Source organism: Protopterus annectens, chromosome 11.part0, assembly GCF_019279795.1.
Source record: "Protopterus annectens isolate FY-2018-M chromosome 11.part0, PAN1.0, whole genome shotgun sequence".
Lineage (NCBI taxonomy): Eukaryota > Metazoa > Chordata > Ceratodontiformes > Protopteridae > Protopterus > Protopterus annectens.
Window position 1 is genome coordinate 130,864,797 of NC_056745.1, and position 18,556 is coordinate 130,883,352.

The following is an 18,556-nucleotide window of genomic DNA, read 5'->3' on the forward strand; positions in this document are numbered from 1 at the left end:
CACTGTACTACTGTAATGAATTACAAGGTACCATTGTAATGAATTGCACTGTAATGAATTACGCTGTACCACTGTAATGAATTACGCTGTACCAATGTAACGAATTACACTGTACCACTGTAATCAATTACACTGCACCACTGTAATGAATTACACTGAACCACTGTAATGAATTGCACTGTACCACTGTAATGAATTACAAGGTACCATTGTAATGAATTACGCTGTACCACTGTAATGAATTATGCTGTACCACTGTATTAGGCAGTGCATTATTTCCTCTAGTTTTTCTTGAACCATCCCCTTTCTAGCTGCTGCCCTTCTGCTTTTTTCTCCTCTAATCTTCCATTTCAACTTCACCTCTTCCAGTTATCCAGTAACATTATGATACATTTAAATATTATCCTTTTCTTCATCTCCTCCTCCTGTGGTGTTTGTCTGTCCTGATGTTTTGGCTCCTCCATTCCCTTTGCCATTTTACTAATTCTGCATTACACATTTACTCCAGTCTACTCTCCCTTTCATTATGTACCCCACATGCCTTGTAAAATGGAAGGATAAACTATGTATCTTTGGAATTTATTCCATAGTCTATGCAATGTAGTACTTCTTAGCCTTTACCAATAGCCATTCATATTTGTAGTTCATTTATACTTAGAAGTGACCATGACACCCCAGCCTTTTCCTCTTTATCTCTTCTGTTATCAGTTATCTTACCAGTGATATAAATAATCCATGGATACCCCATCCTAAAGTGTGCAAAACTGTATATTTTTACATGAAAGTTTAGCTGCCACATCCTACAGACCACCACAGATGTCTCGGTGACTGTCCTGACCGTTTGTGACCACAGTACAGCTCCTGATATCATCAGCCTAAAAATGAATGTTGCTGTGTAATCCTAGTGTCACAGCACACAAAAAAATGCAGTTTAGGACTTACCCCAGCACTAAACTTTTACTTCTCGACTTTCTCCCATTTGTTGAATGTCACACTTTGATTCTGGTTGGTCAGTCAGTTTCTCTTATGTACTGTGTTCTCATGCAGTTCTTTTTAGATTCCTTCCCAACATCTTTTAAGGTATACTGTCAAAGGCCTATTTGATGTCCAGGCATATCACATCTTCTGAACCCTCACTGTCTATCTGAATAGTGACTAATTCAGGTGGATTGTCAAGCCCGTTACTAACTAGAATTTATGAACCTCATAAGACTGCCCTGCAGAATGTTTTCCAGACCCTTCACTGGGGTGAAAGTGTAATTAACTTGCACCTGTATACCTCCTTCCTAGAGTCACCAATCTGCAAAGGAAGCCCATCACCAGCCCACAGTCCTGTGATACCCCTACAGTTCCTAAGTGACACTGTATAGTTTGGCTATTGGCTTGCCAATCACCACTGGCAAATCTTTTACGGACCACAGATTCATCTCATGTAGGCCTCATCCCTTTGATATTTCATGAGTCAGTTCCTTCTCTGGTTCTTTCTTAGTAACTTTCCAGCTGCTTCTTTTCACTCATGTTTTGCCATCCCATGTGGACACACTGTCTTATTACTCATGCCTAAGTACAGAACAGAAGAACTTGTAAAGCACTCCTGTCCAATCTGCAGCATTTTTAGTAAATTCATTCTTGAATGTTTGAAAATCATAACTGCAGTTTCTTTAATAATTTAACAAACCCAAACCATGTTTCTACCACAATGCTCCAGCCTTCTCAGACTCAGATCTCCTTTACAGCAAAAATAAGAATACCCAATTCTTTAACAAAACGTGTTCGGCCAGTTCTAAACAGCTTATTAATTTTCTCTGTCTGTCACATTTTCAACATTCTGTCTATGCATTATCCTCTTTAAGCTTTGTTAAAGTACTATTGTAAGAACAGACTGTTGCCAAATATCAGGAAAACAAAACAGCAGAATCAGAAAAATAATTTTCCGAAATAAACTGAAAACCAACTATAACTTTTGTACCCTCATAAACAAAACAAATAAACTTCTAATAAATGAAATCAAACAATGCAAGATAAATACATCACAACACCTGCATAAAGATATGCAAAAGTGTTGTGGCAGTTTTTCTCAAAAGATCATATATATATATATATATATATATATATATATATATATATATATATATATATATATATATATATATATATATATATATATATATATATATATATATATATATATATATATATATATATATATATATATATATATATATATATATATGTATATATATATATATATATATATATATATATATGTGTATATATATATATATATATATATATATATATATATATAAAATCAAAAGCTGTACAAAACTTTTAAATGTGGCAAAATAATATCCAGTTGCAATCAAGCTTTTCCGTTTTTTCATTTTACTTTTAACTGTACTAAATAGGGAACTGTACAATATCTTTTTCAATGAGTATTTTAATGTAGACTGCAGAGCGGAATTCCTTCACTCAAAAATAAAAGCACAGCAATGTAATTATATTAAACAACTATGCAGTAGTATTTATGCTAAATGTAACCACATATTCATATACACTGTATACTTCACCACACTTCACTACACAAATTATTAGACAATAACTCCACTGAAGCAACCCAGTCAATATCTGTGCATTTCTATAATGCATAATTTTTTGTGACGAGCTTTGACAGAACCTATTCTGAAATGGTACATTTGAAAACAAGTAAATGAAAAATCATATTGCCCACTCGTAAACTGTAGCACTGACATTTGCATCTCTGCTCTCAGGAGTGATTTTACACTGTAGCAATAAAATGACCGCATCAAATAGATGCACCCTATAACAAAGTCCATCATTCATGTGACATGGTAATAAGATAAGTCCTCTCTGAGACAAAGCTATTGGTAATGTCATTTTTATGAGCCTGTGTTTAAAAGGATCAGTGTTTGCTTTTAACTTGTTTAAATATCAGTTCTTTGGATCGAGAGTTTCAGTGTGCTACCTGTAAAATCTTCCTCATAAATTATACAGTTTTTACTGGATAATTCTGTCCCAAAAGGTGATTTCACATAGTGATGTCAAAATCTCCATCACAGACTGAAAAGCATAATGACAGTATGACAGTTCATGAGATAGGGTTGTAACTTAAGTGCTCTCAAAGAATGTTAAAAAAAAATAGTGTTAACTGACAGTTATCAACCTGTATTCAGCTTGATGAATTGTTTTCTGAATTTGAGTAATTTGGATTTTTAGGTTGCCATGAAAAGATTTTTATTGCATGAACAAAGCAGCATGGCTTTCCAGCTCCCATAGGGCTGAGCTGTTAACACATACCTTGTTTATAATATCCTAAACCAAGAGCTTTTGCATTGAAGACAAGGACTCTGATGCAAAAGAAAAAAAATAAACTTCACTACTAACCTCCATTTCAATGAATGCAGCAGTAAAGACTTCTGTATCTATAGCATTATGATGATGATCCTATTACCAGCTACCATTGGCCTCTTTCCATTGGTAATTAAGAATTTGCCAAGTCTGCATGAGCAAAATAAAGCTACACGCAGCTGCATGACATGCATAACATACCAATGCTGCTTTCCACAGCCTGTAAAGGGGGTTTGTAGCTCTTTTAAAGGCATCCTCGTCATGTGTATTCACAATGATGCACAGACTTTAATGTAACACTGCAACCTTCCACTACACTGATTCTGTGGTTGTGGATCTTTAGACGGTAAAGGAAAATACTCCTCCTCCTAAGGCTGAGCGACCTCAGAGTTAGTCTGTTTAGAGTTGTAGAGTTGAGAAGGAATGCAAGGGGACTGGTCTCCCTGCAAAATGCTTTATCTTTGGCTTGTTTTAAAACACTGATGATGCAAGTGGTACAGTGACCTACATTGTTTTTGTTTTTGCTGCTAGTGGGCTCAGTGCTTGTACTGTCAATGTACTGGTATGAATCTATAAAGTGCATCTGTTAACATCTTATAGGGAAATAAATCCTCAGTGAAGAAATGGTTTGTAATCCTATACTATACAACTACATGCTTTATATGCTTTTCATATGCACTGCAATCTTCTCTGTGTGCCACTCATGTATCTAGTATTGAATTTTCAGAATTGATGATACTGTAACAGGTTAGGCCCAAGAATAACCTTTGATATCCAATTCACTTACCTTAGTCAAACAAAAACAAATGAAAAATACAAAGGTTAAACATTTACCTTCAGAATGTAACACAGCTGCACAGAACAGAGCAACATGACTTATATTTCAGAGGAAGAGAAACACAACTGAGGACAATGAAGAAACAGATGGTCACCACTTGAAAAGTCCAGGCACTAAGTACATGAAGCAGTAATATAAACGGCTAGGGGTAAACTATATGTACGTGTGACAGAGGCAGTCAACTAATAGTGAGGGAATAAATCTTATGTGTAGTCTTCTAAATGGGTAAATTACAAAAGGGGCTTCACTCCTGTAAACTCAGTGAATGTGTAGACAAGTCTTTGAGGCCATATGCAAATTATTCTTGTGTTTCTTATCATGAGCTGAGCATAGAGTTTCAGAACCTAGTAGACAGCAAGTGGAGAAGCCATTATCACACCCTTTTCAGCCCCTGATGGTTTCTAGTAAGCCAGTACCTTTATGCCTAAGTTTTCTTGTTTGTCATTCCATTTTAATTCCTCCAGCAGTAAAGGCCAGACTAGTCTCTCTATTTTTGGCATATTCAACACAGAGGTGTCTCAAGGCTCCATTCTGGGACCCCTACTGCTGTTGCCCTCTTATTGTTCATGACATAGTAGATGAACTCCTTGCATTAAATATCATTCTGTATACAGATGACATTCTCCTGCTTCAAACCAGCTAGCGTCTTCCACCTTGCAAACCCAAGTACAGGATTCCTTTGCTGAACTATGTCTGTGAAATGAATCTAATAATCTCCTCATCAACCATAAAAATGTCATACTATTTGAACTCTGCTACAAACTAGCTAACACAGACAACTATTACTTATTGATTTCCTCCCCAAACTGGAATATGGCTGCCACTCCTTGCCTTTAGCCCAGTCTACAACACTCGGAGATTACAGATAGCAGAAAATAAAACCTGCCATTCTGCTGTGCATGCTGATTACAAAGCAAACCACCGCTTTCTCTTAAAGTGTTTACACTGGCTTCCTTTTACATCAAGAGCAACCTTTTCATTGGGGGCTCTGCTCTAAGAAATGTAAGTAAGAATATTGTCCCTCTTTGGAAAGAAGACTCCCTATAAGACAACAAGTATACTCAAGAAAATACTTTAACCCTATGCAAGCACCCTTTTAAAATGGTTATTAGTGAATGCACATTTTCTAGACTCAAACCAGCACGATGGAACAAATTTCCTGCTGAAGTGAAGTCCAAGAATACTCTTGCACATTTTAAGTTTATTCTATACATATACTTTCACAAAGAGGCTGGGTGCAAATGCTTTAGTTATAATAGTTAACTTTTCTTACAGCAAGGATTAACTCTCCCTATGTATAGTCAGTCTTTAAAGCTACTGTTGATTGCAATTCATTTCAATGTCCTAAAATGCTGTAAGTACTGTAAACTGTTTTGTACAACCTCTCTAAATGTAACTTTACATTGTATATATAGATTCATAAGGAAATACTAGGCAGTCTTCAGACAATTACATGATAAGCCAATAGCCAGACAGTGACCAAAGGTGAGATTCAAACCTTGTAACTTATGTTTGTGAGGCAAGCACCTTAACCATTTTGCCAACTTCCAACTCAAAATTATTCAATACCTGGTATGAGAATAGAACCCACAGCCTTCTTATCTTCCAGCACCAAATGCAAGTGAGCTACCTGTTGAACCATCCCCACTGCCTGAGCCACTCCCATTGCCATTTACTGATATTGGTCTTGTTTCATTTTATTGGATCTGCATTTATCTGCCAATGTTCTCAGGTTCTGAATGAAAAGGTTACTTGCAACAAACCACCTACCTGGTGACCAAATAGCAAATAAATAAAATAAATAAGTTGTTCTAAATGTTATGTCCAAGCCGAGCATGCATTAATTTCACCATGTTTTTTAACCACACACTATTCCAAGCTTCTAAGAAAAAGAAGGAATATTCTTTAGCAACTTCGCAAATGGTGAATCTGCTTGCTCCACTGAATGTCAAGTCCAGCGTGGACATTTGGAGGACAGGTAGATTAGTAAACAGACTGGCATCATGTATGGTGAGGAGCATAGCATTTGCTTTGACCACCTGGCTATATCCACGACATGGAAACTAACACTATGACGTCTCCTAAGACATAAAACATGGCTACATTTCTTTACTGATTCAGTAATCTGATTGTTCACTTTGAAATCACACCAAATATTTGACACGTGCAGCTTCACTTTTACAGCTACTTTGGCAATAATGTAGATCAAGATTGTTTGGTTTTCTTTATTACTTTACAGGAAATCATCTAGTGTCTACTGTTTTTAATAGGAGTCTGGATTTACAAGCTATTCCCTGGGCTCACTGAATGCATTCATCTTAACAGCCTTGTCTACCATAGCCAGTCAGTCAAGTGTACACTAGTCATCACTGTCAGATTAAGTGCACTTTGGGCCCCGGGCTATTTTTAAACCATGAGCCCTTGGATACATTTTTAGGGCCATACATAAATACATGTGTTCTTTTGGACACACCTTCCTGATTGTTTTAAGTTGCATTTCTTTTTTAATATATCAATGTTTGTTAGTGTCTTTTAAATCTGCACTTTTGAATTTTTTTCTGTTAGACAATAAAGCAAAGTTTGTGAACCAATAATAACAAAATAACCCATTTCAGAACATTTCAACAATAAAAGGCCACTCAAGCTGCTGTCATTATAATTCATCAATGTCTGTACTCCTTAGTTACAGCCACTTTATTGACTGTGTTCGCGTCACATGTCTGACTGTGATAAAAATGGCCACAGTAAAATATTCCAGTTTGCTTTACACAAATGCACAATAGTCCTACAAAGATTAATAACTGTTTAATTTTATCAATTCAGGATAGACAGTAATTTTTATCCACAGACATCCACCAGACTAAGCAATTACCGCTACTTGTTGACTGCACCCTTCTCAGATTTCTAGGTCAAAAAAGTAATAACAATAAAAAATGGACAAAGTAATATATTTCAAGTTTGTTTCACATATGCAGTAATAATAGTGAAGTAGTCCAACATAATTAATTCAAACACACATGCACACCAGCAGTGCAACATCATATTAAAGACTGTTTAAAAATGAACAGATGTTAAGAGCATAAGGTACCAGAGATAGCTCTTCCACCCCACCCCACCAGCAGTTATAGCCAGTTTGCTGACTGTGTATACCCCTTATTGTTGTTGTTTGTCTTTTCGGCTTTTCCCGGTTAAGGGTCGCCAAAGCGGAACTCCGGTTTGTTAATGATTGGCAGTCGATTTTTATGGTGCTGAGTTGCCAGCCCAACGCCCAACCTTCAGCGAAGGCACGCCCATTTACGCATGCCTTTAGGAAGGCCACTTGACCACGGGAAGGACATGCAGACTCCACACAGAAGGCACTCCAGCCAAGAATCGAACAGGAGAACCTCTTGCTGTGAGGCAGCAACGCTACCGCTGTACCACCGTGGCCTATACCCCTTATTGTTATGAAGAAATAAATTATCTGGACTTTATTGCTGTCTTTGGATGAACTACCTGAAGATAACTTACACCATGAAATGCCATATAGAGTATAAAAATATTAGTCATATGATAACATATGCTAAGTCAATATATACAGTCTCTGCAGAAGTAAAAGTCATCTGAATAACTCCATTTTAAAGAGGACTTTTTAATGTGGATGTTTCTGCTGGCAAACAAATTAACATTTCATTCTTCATCTATAAATGCAGTGCCTACTAACCTTGAAGAATAAATAATGTATATTGCATTAAAAACTGGTGTACTGCTGATATTTCCATAAAATTTCCTCAAATAGATCAGCTATGCAAGAGGGAATAACTAGTAAACCACATCTTCATATTAAGTTACTAGGCATGAAGTCCAGGAGACCATTAAAGAGCCTAACCCAAATTCCTAAATTCCCCAAAACACTGTCCAGTTAAATGACTTCTTCAAGATCACACAGTAAGTAAATGAAAGTGGAAAGATTCAAACCCTGTACTATTGTGACAGGAAGCAGCTCATTAACAAGTCAGAGTTGTAGTGTACGCTCTAACAGCCAGATGGAGTAACAGTTTTTTACTAAATATAAAAATTCTTTACAATCTCATCTTGTAGATTAGATTATATCAAATAAATATGCAAAAAAGAATGCATAATGGATGCTCACAATTAAACAGTTCTGATAATCACTCCAAATAATGCAGACTATACCGACCTGACAAATGTCAGCCCTTCACAGATGCTGGAGAGTGTAAAAAGATACTGATAAAATATATTACTAAAACGCAACATGTTTGGACTATAATACATAACCTAGGCCTGCTATTGAATTAATTCTTTTTTTAGTGCAATGAGTAAAGCAAAACTATTAAAGGCAATATAGATGCAGCAGCAGCTTTTGTACAATAACACACAAGTTATATAAAAATCAATAATATTACTGCTTACAACATACAGCTTTTCATGTGTGGGGGGCTTACATCTAATTTTTTTAACCTCCCTATGTCTTCCCTGTCATCAAGGATAGCTATCTACTCTGACATTGCTCAGTACAGGTCTGACCTACCTTTAATGGATGAAGATGTATTTATGCAGTATAAACCTTTCAGGGTCAATACAGCCATATCATAGTCAAATGAGGCCCTATATGGGGTAATGAACCAGGCCCCCACCATCTGTACTAATATCCCATTACTTGGCAGTCTCTCCCCAATTACCATAAAGCACTGTTCATACCTGTCAGTGTACATACTGTTTTCCTCTCCACTTTTACAATTATCACAGAGATTTGGATTTCATTCAACACTTTTATTTCAAATTTTTCAGAAAAACGCTGACAGCCATTTTCTAAACAATAGACTCTCAGACTGAAAACAAACATAGCATGAGCAGAAAATGCATCTGGCAGCCCATCAAACTACAAAAGATGTGCTGCCTTTCATAGTCAAATACCATATTGTGAAGCACTAATTACTGGCTACATGAAGATTACAGGAATTCTAAAGACAAATATGTAATGCTTTTGTTAACAGCCTGTGACAGTCCACTGAACCCAAGTGTCCCTTTTTAGGGGCAGCCTAGGAGCACTATCAGGTGAAGTGATTTAATCAGAGTCACACAGTAGACAAAAGAAGCCTGAGGAAATCAAACCTTGCACTACCTGAAGCAGGTCATTAGCAGTGCATAGCCTTACTTATTTGCACTAAGTACCAGACAAACTGCTACAGTCCAAAACAGTGCATTTCACAACACATGCCTGGAAAAAAAACATGCTCAATTAAAAATGTATTCATGGTTAAAATATTAAAAATATACTCAGAGTTCATGCTGTTCATTTTTCACAGTCAAATAATAAACATGCTGTCAACAGTCAACAAAAGAAGAAAACCAATGATTGTAGCCAAATAACATGCCTCATTTGATGATGCTCATATTTACTACAATTGATTCCTGTCTTTATACCATATGTACTCTAGGATGCAGGAATCAAGTATTTACAAATGTATGCACACGCGCGCACATGCACACGACCATCAGTTATAGCCCCTTGTATGACTCTACATCTCAATCATCTGTTTGACAGCAAGGAAATGAATAAGTTCATTAATGATGGCTCAGACCTCTATCTCAGCTTGCTACTGCCAGTGCATTTCATTCCAGTGCCCCACTGCCCTTACAGCATCTTAGCTCAAGAATAAGAGATGGACTGAAATTCAAGAAAATGCTTTAAATATTTCTCTTACATAGTTACAAACTTGCCAAAGTAACAAGCTTTATGTTAACAAGCATTTTCTGAAAGATACAGAGTCTGAAACTCACAAGCATGTCACTTGTGCTTAGAAAAAGGGCTAACTTTTAAATTGTTTTGTATTTGTGATGCTATTAATATATGTACTGTATGTATACTATACATATACTATGTATGTATGTTTGTACAATTTAAATTTAAAATAGTTCTTCCACCCAATGCTTCAAAGTTGTGTAAGATATGCAATTGTTGGAAAATGCATTTTACATCCATCATACACATTATGCTTTCAATAGTGTATATGCACACAAACACATACATACACATGAGCAGTTAGTTACATATACATACATACAAAAATGACATATAGACAATCTCTCACACATATGCAGAAATCCAGATGGAAACACACACACACACAAACATATATCAATGTCTATAACTATATATATATATATATATATATATATATATATATATATATATATACACATATATATATATATATATATATATATATATATATATATACTTTATATAGATAGATATTTGTGTGTGTGTATGTACACAGAAAATCACTCACACACACACACACACACACACACACACACACACACACACACACACACACACATGTTCATACACTCAGCTGCAGAAATACAGACAGACTCACACACATATAAACCAAAACACACCTATGTGTAGTAAGTGTTGTAAGGAGATGTAGTTGAGTTTTCTTTTTCCTTTGTTTTTATTTATTTTTATTATTTTTTTAATTTGACAACTGTGTTTTGTGAGTATAAAAAAGATGGCATTTTTTTTCCTGTTTATGCTCACAGCACCCTAATATGCTGCCATGGAGCCACATTGACTTGTTGCAAGGCTCTCTTTGTTCTTTAATACCCTGTCAGAGAAGGTTTCTTCTCTGACATGGTACCGTTTTTAAGTTCTGCCCATTTTCTATTAGTTAATAATAAACCTGCTGCACTGAACTGTGAAGCACTGGTTTATGCAGCCACTTCAGACTACTTACTGTTGTCCATTTTCAATATAATTTATAATCAAGTTCATGGCTATGCCTCTTCTATGGGACTGCATTGCACATGCACTTAACCAGACATAATGGCACTTGAAATTCTGGATTCTCTTCATATTGGTGAATGCTATTTTTCTAGCACATCATAGCTTAACACTATACCCTCTTAAGTTTACACACAAAGCAAAGTATACATGTTCAATGGCACTTCTGGGACATAAGTACAGAGCTCCCCAAAGCTAATGATGAACTGCACTTATAAAGTATACTACAGTAAACAGGTATTCAAGTGTGTTGTTTATAAAAAAAAAATCCATTTAACAAATATAGATAAGCATGTATGTGCACTGCTCTCAAAGGCAAACATTAAAAAAATGGACTCCCTTATGGGTGGACTCTGCATGTCCTCCTTGTGTCTGCATGGGCTTTTGTTGAATAAAACAGCTTCTTCTCACATGCTATAGGTGAATTAGTGATTTTCCAAAGTGACCCATAGGAGTGTGTGTGTGTGTGTGTGTGTGTGTGTGTGTGTGTGTGTGTGTGTGTATGTGTTGTGCATGCCATGAGTGACTCAGTCAGTCAGTCAATCAGTCAGTTAGTTAGTGAGTGTGCACATATCCTGAAATTAATTTTAACTCCATTCAGGGTTAATTCCATGATGTTGTACCACTAAGTGCCTGCATACAGCATGTGACCCTGAAATGGATTAAATAGGTTACTGGAGAATAAATGAATGAACAAATGAATGAACTACAGCAAACAATCAGAAAACGCAGCGCTTTGCTACTCAGAGCCAAACAGACACAGAGAATGATTTCTAGGATTCCTATCAAAACGATCGAATGGACAGATTGTAGAAAGTCATATGACTGATCTCATATGAATGAAGTGTGATCTCGAAGTCGGTATAAATAATTAGCAGGGGGTGAGAGGGGTGCAGGGGGCTTGCCCCCTGCAAAAGCATTTTTTCTATCGTATGTGGGTGTTGTTTTTGTTTGGATTTTTTTTCAATGGACTGAATTTTCAAACATATGACTTTCGACAATGTGTCCATTTGGTGGTTTGTTACAGATACTAATTTCTACATCATCCAGGTAAGGAACTAGCCTAAACTGGAAGAAAGCTTTTCAAAAACAAAAATATTCCTAAAACAATTTTTTCCCAGGTTTGCTCCCCACTTCCAGTTTCACAAACTACGATATTTTCAGGGGAAAGGCTTTAATCTGTTTTATGTTCAACTGGGGTTGAATATGGCATCAGGGATTCAACCAATTATCTCTGTCCACTGGAAATGCATTTCCACTGATGTCATAGTGACAGATGACTAAGCATACCTCTCAGCCTTCTAGATTTTCACAGAAAGTCCAGACTTTTGCCTCATATGTTTGTTTTCTTCCTCATACAATTGTGGTTTTCTAGCAAATCACTGAGGACTGAAGTCAATCACTAATAGCAGATATTTGAGTTCCAGACTTCATATCCTTCAGAAAATTCATGCTATGCAAAATATGTTATTCTATTAACTTTCTCAGTTTCTAAGAGCAATATTTAAATAGTGTCCCTATTTTTAGGCCTTTGTTGCCCCATTATTTGTGGCCTTGTTCAGATTTCTTGCTCTGAGAGGTTGAGAGGTATGTGGCTAAGGCAGCACCATTTTCCAAATGGAGCTCATTGCAGAGCTGCTACAATTTCTGACATTTGCACTATGTGCTTGTTATGTGCCATTGAGAAAGAATTATGAACATTGTCACTCTAACTGTAGAAAGATCTCTCACCCCAGTTCCAGCAGTAATTCTTATTGCTTCTGCTTCCTGCCTGTCTTTCTAATGCCACGTGGGTACATTTTATATTCCGTTTTTGGTATAAATTATGTCAGGAGTTTTGTTGACAAAGTGAAGTCAACCATGATTTCAAATATGGCTTTTACAAGGAACACACCAAGATCACCTTTACTGTATGATTTTTCATAAAAAAAGTACTACAGAAGAAACACTTTTTTTAGCAGTGCATATTTTTTTTCTAATCAGCACTTCTAATTTGGGTTATTTGAAGATAAATGTTGATTGTGTTGTATTCAGAATCTAAAAAGCTGAATCATCCAAGGCATATTCTCCTGCTACATTTGTTTAATTATAACATTTCAGAGGCTGTTGCCAGTTAAGAAACTGACAGAACAGAGCTGCGTGCACACAGGAAGTGCCTTCACTGCATACTTAGCTGTGTTAATAAAAAGATAAAATAGTGTCAAGGCAGGCAAGACATTTTTAGCATGGTTTATGCATTAGAATTATTGCATTATAATTGCTGATATTACAGCAGAGGATGAGGTAAAAACTAAAAGTTTGACCAGCTCTGACCCCTTCGAACATGGGTGTGATCTACATACTCTGTGCTGTGTTTTTCCCCTCTTTACTAAATTCATTATTCAATCATCGTCAGGACAGTATTGACTTAATGCTACTGTAGTTCCCACTAAAAGCACACAATTTTCTAAGTGCATTCAACAACTTACTTAAAGTAGACTTTTAACTTTACACTTAATTTTCTCTACTAGTGTCTTACTTTCCCAGGAGATAAATCCAAGGAGATAGACTTAATGCTTTTGTTAGTGGTGTAGCCTGTTATATTACTATCCATTTTACTTGTTTTAAAAATCATTAACTTATACCCTGTTTCAAAAGAATCTCTTGGGATTTTTTTATTCAAATGCTTCTCTATTGTACCATGCTGTGAAATGCAGGTAAGATGTTCTGATGGCTATATGAACTGTATAGTGAATTAATTCCTCTGGGAAGGGTGTGTAAAGATGTTCTCCAGTAACAATTCTTCCTGGCTTCAGGTGCAGGCAACTGATCTGTTTTTTTTTTTTTTGAGGAACAAGTTGTCTGGAATAGAAATATTAACTAGACAGAGTCAGTACTAAAACTTTGCAGGCTCATAACCAAATCAATAATAATAAATAAATTCAGGTGGGTGGTATGGACTATTTGTAACTAATTTAATAACTGATCTACATTTAATTAATATATACGTTTTCTCACATTGTTTTTTCTTGCCTCATCTTACTCGGGGAATTTTTGTCATTGTTCACGTTGTACTGAATGCCCGTGTCAACTCCAAAGTTTAATTTATAAAACTTGTAGTTTTTAAATACTCAGGTCTAGCATTTTAACATGTATTTAAAATGTTCTTCTCTATTGTCTGATTGCATACAGTCATTATGAAAAAGTTCTTTAAAGGTACGAGTTTGGCATCTCCTATTTTTGTTTGATTTTTCAGTTTACATTTTGAAGTATCAGGACTTGTAAAGTTTTGTCTCACAGGCCTGAAAGGGATCCATGTGAAGGTAACTGCAGATGCTATCTTTCCCGTAATTCTTTGGCAGATGACATATTCATTCCCATTTTGTTACGGCGAATCATTAGTATCATTCACATCTGTATGTTCCTACCCTCTGGAAAAAAGTCAAACATTATTCCCATCCCAAACCAGGGGGCTTATTCCTAAACAAAGTAATTTAGGCCAGTTTCCCTACTTTTGTCATTGGCCACACTTTTGGAAAAGACTGTAGCCATGCTGCTCCAAGCACACATCACCAGCATGTATTTAGAAAGGATCATGGCATCAACACAGCACTCCTCTTCCTTACAGACAGCTTAAATCAATCAGTGGCACAGGAAAGCTCACTGGGGCTGAAGTCATTGATCTTTCTAAGGCCCTGAAACATGTGAATCAAGTACTACTCATCAGGAAACTTTCCCTTTATGGCCTCAACCCTTCATCACTAAACAAGTTCTGTTTACTTGAAACATAAGCCCTTTAGGATAACTTATGAAATGAGTCACTCATCAGTGCAGCCTGTGAAGGCAGGTGTTCTGTAGATTTCAGTCCTTAGACTGTTCCTTTATGTAGATGACATTGTTATGTGGTAGCCAGGAAATTATTCACCAGAAGTCTTTGACAAACATAGTACCACCTTATTTCAGCTTTCCCATATTTTCAAACACTTGGGACTTTACAACAGAATAAAAACAATGTTGTTTGAAGCTTATAAGCATTATAGTATTCATGGACAAGAAGGAACAATATCAGGTCCAGATAACTATCATCCAAAAAGTGGTTAGACCTACAAATATGTTGAAGTCTGTCTTTAACTAATGTTTACTTTCTCAACATACTTACATAAAGTGATGAGAAAAGTGTCAGCAAAGATAAATCACTGTTGTACATAAAGTAACCTTCTAACCAACAAAGTACACAATAGGGAAAGAAGTTACAGCCCATATGTTTGAATGTACTTTGCCACTGCACCTGCAAAAGTACAAACTGTTACACATAAAAGTTGTTGCTTTGTGAGAGGAAATGACAAAATATATCACTACTGCATCTACAGAAAAAAAAAAACAGAATGCCTTCTCCTCAGCCTTGGAATCACCCTAATCATCAGTATTGTGATTTACAAACAGTTAAATATCGACCACTGCAGGTTCTTATACCATTTGATCGCTGTCAAGTAACCTACAAAGTCATTTAGCTAACCTTGAGTGCTTGTCCATTTCATTTGCTCATTTTCTCCTCTCCATCACAAATAAGGCTGTCTATTTTGCAGGGTCCCTGATCAGGAGCGTTTTATCTACTACAATTCACGAATGAACCACTCTAACTCCAGTTCCCAGCTAAGGATACTGCTTCTGCAAAGGGTGAAGATAACAGCAGATGGTCAGCTGCTTAAGGCGACCATTGTATTATTTCCAGGGTTTCCAGGTTTGCCCTCACCATATGCTAAAATGGTGCCTTTAACTGTTATGTGATTAGAACAGTCTTAAGTAATTTATCTAATTCAAACTTTAAGTTACACTAATACTGTTTTGTGTGGACTGCTCTTGTTTTGTGTTATTGCTTATATCTTTACAGTGTTACTTCTAGTACTACTGTAAGTAGGTTTTGTATAAAAAGTAAATGGATGAGGATATGTCAAACAGCATTGTTAAACTGACAGCAGTTTCATTCATTTTGGTTTTGTGTTGCAACTGCTTAGTTCCTAAACTGGTGTAAATGAAAGTGTAAGCAGTCCTGCAGTAACTAGTTGATCTCTCAACCCCTCTCACTGACTCTTTAGATTTCTTCTGCTGTTACTAGGTTAAGGGTACCTGAGTGAAAAGTCAATGGCCGACTGTTTATCACTGTTTAGGGAGGTGAAGGAATGAGAGAGGATAGATATTGGGTTGGGTACTGAGAGGCTGTATACTAGAGTTCTGAAGCTGGAAGAGGTGGTTGTGTACTACCACAGCCCTTATTAATTTTACCAACACAGCAAACCAACATCGAAACAATGGCAACGTAGTATCCACTGTATTCCTAGATCTCTTCAAGGCCTTTGATACTGTTTCATCCCAAACTCCTTTCTGCTCTCTCTGATCTTAATCTCAGCCATTCCACACTAGTGTGGTTTCAAGCCTATCTAACCAATGGCCAACAAGCAGTAAAATGGCAAAACTCCTTATTTCCCTTCTTACCTGTCACCCTAGGGGTCTGCCAAGGATCCATTCTTGGACCTCTTCTTTTCAGCATATTCACCAACCAACTCCACAAAGCTACTGGGCATGCCACTATAGTCCAGTATGCCGATGACTCTACTCTAATCTGCTCTGCCCCATCACTCCCTCAACTCCAGGAATTGACACAAGAGTCCTTTACCGCTGTTGAAACCTGGTTAGCCAACTCTCAACTAATACATAGTCCCAATAAAACACAGTTAATGACATTCTATCCCACTAGAGGCTTAGACCCCATACCACCATTCACAATATTCTCAGCCAATAACCCTCTTATTAAACCTGTCCTACACACCAAACTTCTAGGGGCTATCATAGATCACAACAGGAAATTCGATATGCACATTGCATAGACAATAAAGAAAATCCATAAAAAACTCGGAACCCTATATAGATGCAAAAAGTATCTCGCCAATGACAGTAAAGCCACCATCGCAAGAACCCACATACTATCCACACTTCTCTATGTCTCCTCATATTCATCATCCTAAACAAAGCAGACTTTAACAAACTGAACACCTGCTACAATAAAACAGCTAGGTTTGCTACTGACTCACCCTTCAAGACACATCACTGCATAGCAATCAAGCGACTATCCTGGCTACAATTACCCCAACCTGCTCACATATAACCAGCTTACAATGGCCCACCAAATTCTATATCATCCTGATTGAGTTCCTGCTCTTCAAGGTCTACTTAATAGCTACTCTAACAAATGCCTATTAAGATCCACCGAATAAAGCACTGGCTGACATAGGCAAAAGCAACAATAGCTCTGTGGATTTCTTGTTTTCCATTTCTGTTACAAAAGCATGGAATGTCATCCCCATAGATATTAGGACCACTGAAAACAAAAATAATTTCAAAAAAACTCCTCTGGTCCCATTTACATAGTTTTTGGTTGTGAAATTGTTCTGACCCTGGGTAGCTTCATTTAATTAGATCATATTTCTATGAAAGCTTGCTGCAACAACTACTTTCCATACTCTTAATCAATGTGTGTTTACTGTACTAGCCACTGATGAATGTAACCAAATGACCGAACAAAATGTCCTTTCAACTGTATTGCTTATTGTAACACACTGTGTTCCTTGTAGTATATTTTACTTTTTGCTCCTTTCTTGGCCTTGAAACTGTACTTTATTAACTTTTGACTCTGTACTGTACTTTATTAACATGTGTACTGTATTTGCGGTAGTAATCTTTGTGGAGTTCTTCTCCTCTGGCCTCTGCTGAAAATGGGATCCATGCCCAGTTGGACTTTCCCACTAAACAAATGCAAAATAAATAAATAATAAAGAAGGAAAGTGGCTGGTGGGATAAGTGTGTTTCCTCAAAATCTTTTAAGACCACTTTGATGACATCACAAAGCAGACTCCTCCCTTTTTTCTGATATTTCTGGATAAAAGTGGGCATGACATTGAGTTGATTAAGCCAGATGTTAAATAAAAATGAAGACAGAAATCCTTCAATGTGTTCAAAATATTGTATTATACAATAACAGATACTGGGCAATATATTTTTCCTGCACTGATCTAATTTTTAATGGCCCTGCCTATTTGTGGCATTAATTGGACTGCTTAGTAAATCCAAACACTAAATAATGCATCATTTTGTTGAGCACACATCTTTAACCACTATTAGTGGAGTTCAGCTTCTGTCCAAGACAGTATCCAGCACAGACAAATAATTATTCATTATTATTATAGTTTCTTTTTAGCTAAAAGCACTTCCTACATGGTTTTAGTGTCTCAGAAATATTACAGCTTCTTGAATTTTATTAAACCTTTCTAATTATTTCCAACCCTGACCTGCTGTACATCAGTGCATTTGCAAACCTTTGAGTTATCTGCACAAATGGATACTTTTATTGTTATGTCTTTTTATGAGCACAAATACCCCTGATACCCTACTTATCCCAGAAGACCCTGCTTAATATCTCCATCTATGTCCCATTAACCAAGAAGCAGATAATATTTTGCTAGCATTTTGTGAGACACTGTGCCAACATGTTACTAATGTCTAAACTGGTTATATTCACAGCT

The 18,556-nt window shown here is 36.5% G+C and overlaps 2 protein-coding genes across 6 annotated transcripts in view; one reads left to right on the forward strand and one right to left on the reverse strand.

Moving 5' to 3' along the window:
* The window catches only part of CACNA2D4 (calcium voltage-gated channel auxiliary subunit alpha2delta 4), a 2,573,275-nt gene that overhangs the window by 1,140,526 nt on the left and 1,414,193 nt on the right, over window positions 1-18,556 (reverse strand). The gene's annotated exons all lie outside the window — the stretch shown is intronic.
* Window positions 1-18,556, forward strand: part of LRTM2 (leucine rich repeats and transmembrane domains 2) — a 281,826-nt gene that overhangs the window by 184,982 nt on the left and 78,288 nt on the right. The gene's annotated exons all lie outside the window — the stretch shown is intronic.